Below are 6,760 nucleotides of genomic sequence, written 5' to 3'. Positions count from 1 at the left end.
AGTCTAATTAAGTCAAATAAAAATAAATAAGAAAAATGTTCCGATTGCCTGAAAAAAGATTGAACTCTAAAAAATCTCGTAGTCATTTCAATACTTAATTAACATAAAAAAAGACGAACAAATTTTTTCTTCTCTTAATTCCTTTTATAATTAAGTTAATAGTCACAATTAAAACTAAAGACTTTCATCGTTTGTTTCTATGTGAAAAAAACAAGATATTGTTATTTTAACCAAGGTGTGAAAGTGAATTATTTGATTTAAATGTGTAAAGTAAATGATGCAGACACTTAAAAGAATATATTCAAATTAACGATTGATGAAAAGAGGCATAAACAAGGGAAGACAATTTTTATTACAGCCCGTGGGGCTTACCTGCGTGTTTAAAATAAGATACACATTGAAGCCAAATGCAGCGTAATTCAAATAGGAAATGCATCTTCAAAATCACCTTAGAGTTCATAATAACTGCAATATTATAAGGATTATATAACTTCAATGTATGTTGGATCCTAAGAGTCTCATTCATTGCCGAGAAATCATGTCGCCCTATGTGAATGCTTTCATATTAGATGTACTGGACTTTATATATTTTCATTTTCAACGGAAACGTGACTTCTTACAAATATGTCGCAAACGAGTGAAATTAATAAGTAAATTATACGACTGTCCACCTGTGCGACCTGCATCACAGCGATTGTAGAGGTTTGAATGCTCACCTCTGCCACAGATAACATAATACTACACTAGTACTTCTGTTTTGCTGAGCAAAATGATGTGAATATATTTATTTAAAAACTTAATTTGCAGAATTAGATGATTCCTAATATTTTTGATCGATTGTTTCTAGATCATGAGCCCCGCTAGGCATCAACTACTGTTACTAATACTTATTAGTTTCCCATCTACTGTTTACTTATTTTTGATTTCATTTGAGTAAGTATTTTGGTATTTAAGTTAAAACCAATTTTACATGTATTCTTGTTATTAAGTTCAAGCAAGAAATGTAAATATTAGAGAAATATATTTCAGAGGTTTACACTCAACAAATGGAATTCATATTAAAATAATTCGGAAACCGTATTAACTTCTGCAGCAGTATGAACGTTTCATTTAATTTTGTTTGTGTTTAAAACATACGGCTTAATTTGAAATCTGATATTTGTATGGTATTCCGCCCGATTGCGAGCTACGTTCGAAATGGTGGTATTTTAAATTAAAATTGTATTTTAATGTGATTTTAACGATTGAGATTTCTTTTATTTTCCGTTTATTACAATAATTTTTTAATTCTAAAGATTACCAAGATAATAATAAACGAATACAGTCAACAATTTTAAACCACAATTCAAAAATAAATAATATGATCATAAAAAAAAAAAAAAAATCGTTTTAGCACGCTATTAGTAACTTTCTCTTACAGATCTTTTATTTACTAAAGAAATTAATTTAATAGAGTTAAACCCGGCCTTGAAATTGTTTTCTCTTGTATCTCTAATACCAATAACAAATTACGGTTAGAAACCTGAAATAGTCTGAAAGGGTTTAAAAGCGATAAGATTGCCTTTTATACTTATATAGCAAGTAGGTGTGATAAAAAAAATTCATTCGTCATTTATCTAATGGTCTTTTAGAATGACACTTTGCGAAGGAAATACAAAACTTTTCCTTTCATCTTTATGTGATTAACATATGACGATCGCCTTTGTACTTATAACTTCTAAAGCATTGTATATTAATCTAGATGAGCAACACGATGACCGTTATTTATCGGAACATCCTATACATTCACGGTTCAATTGTTCTCGATTGTTGATGGGCGCTGGTCTAGAAGCGCACAGATAACTAAAACAAAATATAGGAAACATTATAATAGAACCTACATGCTGAGAAACTGTCATCTGTTTATGTGTGGTTTAGTATAGTTTGCCCACTACTGAAATACATGAGGTAAATTTATAAAAAATGTGAATAAAACATATTTTATTATTCTCTCGTGAAATGACAGTAACGGAAGTTTTATAAATACGTCATCTCCGTTCACCGGTATGACATAGCCATTTTACTTAGCACTATAGAAATTCATTTAGAAATCTATCGCTTAATGAATGGCTCTGATGAATCGCTTTATCGGGAATTCCAACTTTATAAAAAGCTAAAAAAGCGCCACTATGAAATTTCTAACGGGTGGATACATTAAGTCATCTTATTTAACAAAATAATCATGAAAGAATGTGACTTTCCATTTACAAAATAGAAAATTTTGCAATTCTACCCATAGGTTATGATGATTATGATATGAAGATTCACACATTAATTAAAGTATCAATTAAAATATTGTCTTCATTTTGCATAAGAAACACAACAACTGTTTTGCGTATAGAATGAATAATTCACATAACATGCGAACTTACACAAATGTCAACCAATAATATTTAATAATGCTTTGACGCAGCAAAATAGCAATATTGTAAGCTGACAACATTGTGTGGCTAAATCAAATATCGTGGCGGGTTCGCAAGTTTTAATTGGGTCGTTTTGGCGCAAACCTCGTCCAATACGACCGCAGCCTCAGGGAATTTCAACGTGAATTACTGAATGTTCAATAAAAACAGGTGATAGATAATAAAATCGTTGGAATGTACCGATGGTACTAGATGGTGCTAGAAATAAAAATGTTTATGTTACCAGGCGATTTGGAATCGAGCGATGATAGGAATGGATTTATGATTCAATATTAATAATATTTGTATGTTGTATTTTATTACACAAATTAATGTGACAAGTTAGAAATTTATTAAAAAAAAAAAACACATTTTGTTGCATGGTTCTTCATCCTTTACATCCTCAAGCACAGTCAGTTTGGAAATTGGATTACCTATAAAAAATAAAATATGTGAATGTAAAAAACAGGTCCTCTTAACACTGTTACCATAATCCACCACACGTACACTCCACTGTTACAATTATGTAAAAGCTACTAAATAAAATAAAGATTTATTATTGTTATGTTTCTCATTTCCATAATACTCGGGTACCCCCAGAAGGAAGGCACCCGGTCTTTTGGAAGGCTTACGTGGGGACACAGATCCAACACGCAGAGGACCTTTTGAGATTGTTGTGTGACATCAGCCCCAGCCTGCCCATGACTGCACTATAGAGTTTCAACCCTAGGCAGTCCGCGGCCGATGTAGGACTATTGCAAAATATGGACATTTAATATTTGGGTTATGGAATGGGACGTTAAATGGACGGGTATTAGAAACTATTTGGAACTATGGCACCTGCCTATTCACTTTAGGAAAGCGAAAATATGTTGGCAGGCGGTGACTCGCCCTGCCACTGTATGGGCCCACGAATAAATGAGAAGCTAAGGGTGGAGAGGCGTCGCTGGATTTGAAACAACGATCACGCACTCCCTGAGGGTCCTGCATCACGTGCCCACTCGCCACTTATAATTATTATATAACAATAGCATTTGGCAAACGTGGTGTATTATAGCCTGAACCTATGAGGGTTCAGGCAGGCAGTTCAGGAGGTCAGTGTTTCTGTAGTGGTACCAAAAAAATAGTAGTTATAAAGTATGGGCTAAACATAAAAAACGTAAACCGAAAATGCGTAATATAATCAAGACTACCCTTTACACTTTTAAATCCTTATAAAATTGAAATGTACTTTGTAACAGGAAACCGATAAAGTTACAAAACTGCACAACCGATAACATGGTGTTATTAAAATTTTATATCAATCGTATGTTTCGGAGCTGCTGACACAGATCTGTGTGATTAGCCGTTAATACTGGATTTAATGGCCGTGTCATAAAATGTAACGTGACTCGAGGGTCTTTCGCCGTTAATGACAAGAAAGAAACAAGTGGGATGTCATTAATGGCTATAGTTTGGAATTTTATTGTTTGTTTAAAACTATTATTAAGTTTAGTGGTTTATCGTACTAATATAAATTACTGAGGGCGCATTGCGATTTCTGGTACATATAAATATGAATTTCTGATATTCTCATAAGCAAGATATTTGAATATACAGTTAATAAAGTTTACGGACTTGTCTAAGGAAAATGCATACATAGATATCTTCTGTTATAATATCAATTCATCATGTGCTTGTAATAATTGATATCACGAAATACACGTTTAAGCAGTTTTATTTTGATGCTATAATTAAAGCTGTTAATTATATATAACATTAATAACAACTGCATATATACAATAAAGAGCTTAATAAGAAATATGAACCTTAAAATGTCTCTATATTATTAATAATCAACCTTTAAAATGTCTTTAAGGTTGATTATTCTCTCTCCAGTGTAATATTATTTTCCGCTGCGAAAATTCTCAGGTACCTTTTTAAAGTAAACACTATAAACTAGGCCAAGTCGGCTAACAGAGGATATCTCATAATATGAAACGTGATGTACGTCACAACGATATTCTGATTTGGTATTATATATTATTATATATACAAGCTGTGCCGCGCGGTTTCTCCCACGTCGTATATGATTTTATATAGCCTTTAGCACTTTTCCATACATGAACTAACGCTGAAGAACTTTCCAAACGAACCATCAGTTCCTGAGATTAACGCGTTCAAACAAACAAACTTCTTAACTTCATATTATTAATAACATATTACGCCACTAAATTTTAAGTTCACTTACACAATATATTTTGGTACCTATATTATGTATTTATTTGTATGTGCCTATACAACAACTCGAATAAACCTACATAAATTCATAATAGTGAAAGAGAAAACAAATTATTAATTTATTTGTTTGTTTATAACAAATAAGCTCGGAAAGTAGAGGCGCGATATCCAAACTTCTTAGAACTATATAGCTTTTTTTATTTATTATTTGACAATATAATTGTTTCTTTTAGGTTTTTTATTGTTAATGAATAAGAATTAGCTGCAAATATTTTGAACATAATATGGTATGATATGGTTGAAGAGTTGAAAATTTAATGAATATTACAAGAATTATTTCAGATATTAATTAGGTATCGCAAATTCTATTTGCTATACCACAATTACATTCTTTTTCAGATCTAGCATTGTGCTTATTCGATTAAATACAAAATCCCTGATTGTACTCCGTAGAAAATCTTATAATACAGAACGGTATGTTTTATCGAAGTCTGCAGTCAAAGTAATTATCGCCCACACCGGAATTACGTAGCAAGTCTGGTTTATTTCTACGGGTTTCATTTTGTTTAGGGAAATTTTATACCAAAAGGCAACCATCCAAACCAATAATTTGAGTAGATACCATATTATAGCGAATGTAGTAATTGAATTAAATTCCGTTTAGTAACAATCTCATATAAAATGAGTTGACGCCTATATCGTATTTATGATAAAAATTTTAGATGGATTGTGGCCACGGGCATTCCCGTGGGAACTCCTTGAATTGCTGTAAGCTAAGTCTTTCATTTATAAATGCGTTCAATAAAAATTAAACGAAGAAAAAGAAAGTAAAGTTAGAAATTTTATAATACATATGAATAAATAACCACTTTAAGGCACGTAAATAGAATACCTATTGGTGTTTATTTGTTCCAGTATTAAGAATTTCTTACTACATTGATATACATAATTTCGAATAATTTAAGAATCAAATTAATAACAACTCTTAAAACAAAATAAAAAAAATACCGTTTGAAGCATCATTCTATCCATGGCCTATTTATTTCAGTCGGTGTCGACCCTTGTAACATGTGAGAAATTAAGATTTTATCCTCTGTGACGGTCAAAAGCTGCGGAATATTCTGGATGTCGGATTTGAGTACGCAAATATAAACTTAAAAATAGTACAGACTACAAATACATGTGTCTTTAATGCAATGATATAACAGAATCCCCTTTAAATTAAAATATCAATGTTAAGAGTTCGACGCTTAATTTTGAATATTATCGCGGAGTTATAGATAAATTTCAGCGAAGATAAAACTGCAATTAAGTGATAAGTGAATCCATCAATCTTATTGTGATTAACACATCATGGCGGCTCTTTTATGGGTTCTCTCAATATAAAAACTAAAAAAACTCTGTCCTGAATATACGACATGGGACATTTTACTTACCTAATCAGACATGACGGATCGCCTGAAAAAGGCACGGTATAATATTGAACATTTTGTAGTTTCTTTGTTTTTATTACTTACACAGTAAAGTAGTGTTGACAAAAAATAAATCATAATATTTTATGTTACGTAAAACAAATGAAATTATTCGTAAACAACGTGACAACACGTGGAGCGTGCATGAAAATAAACTCTGATATTAGAATTATTTCATATAGTCTAAGAGATTTACAAACAAGAAATAAACATAGAACATTATTTCAGTTTGTAAGAAGACATTATTATAGCAGCTCATATCAATTATTCTTACATAATATAAATGTTTAAGGAAGAAGAGAAGAATCCACCCAATCCAAGCGCTCTATAATTTAAATGATATTGAATTTACATTATTGACAAAAAATAAATAGCAATTACAATTCATTTCATGTTTCTTGCGTATATAAATATTCAAAATCTACACAATATTAAGCTATATACTTTCATATAAATTGATGATCGATAAGGATTATGGCTGGCCGAGTACTGTCGTCTCATTAGGGTGAAAGACGCAGGTTCGCATTCCACATCATGATCGGTTTTTCTATTCTTTATTTATGAATATGAATAAGGATTTTAAAGCGAAAAAAACTACATTTTTAAACAGAAGAAGCGTTAAGCAAT

Source organism: Zerene cesonia, chromosome 7, assembly GCF_012273895.1.
Source record: "Zerene cesonia ecotype Mississippi chromosome 7, Zerene_cesonia_1.1, whole genome shotgun sequence".
Lineage (NCBI taxonomy): Eukaryota > Metazoa > Arthropoda > Insecta > Lepidoptera > Pieridae > Zerene > Zerene cesonia.
Note: the sequence above shows the minus strand (reverse complement) of the source record.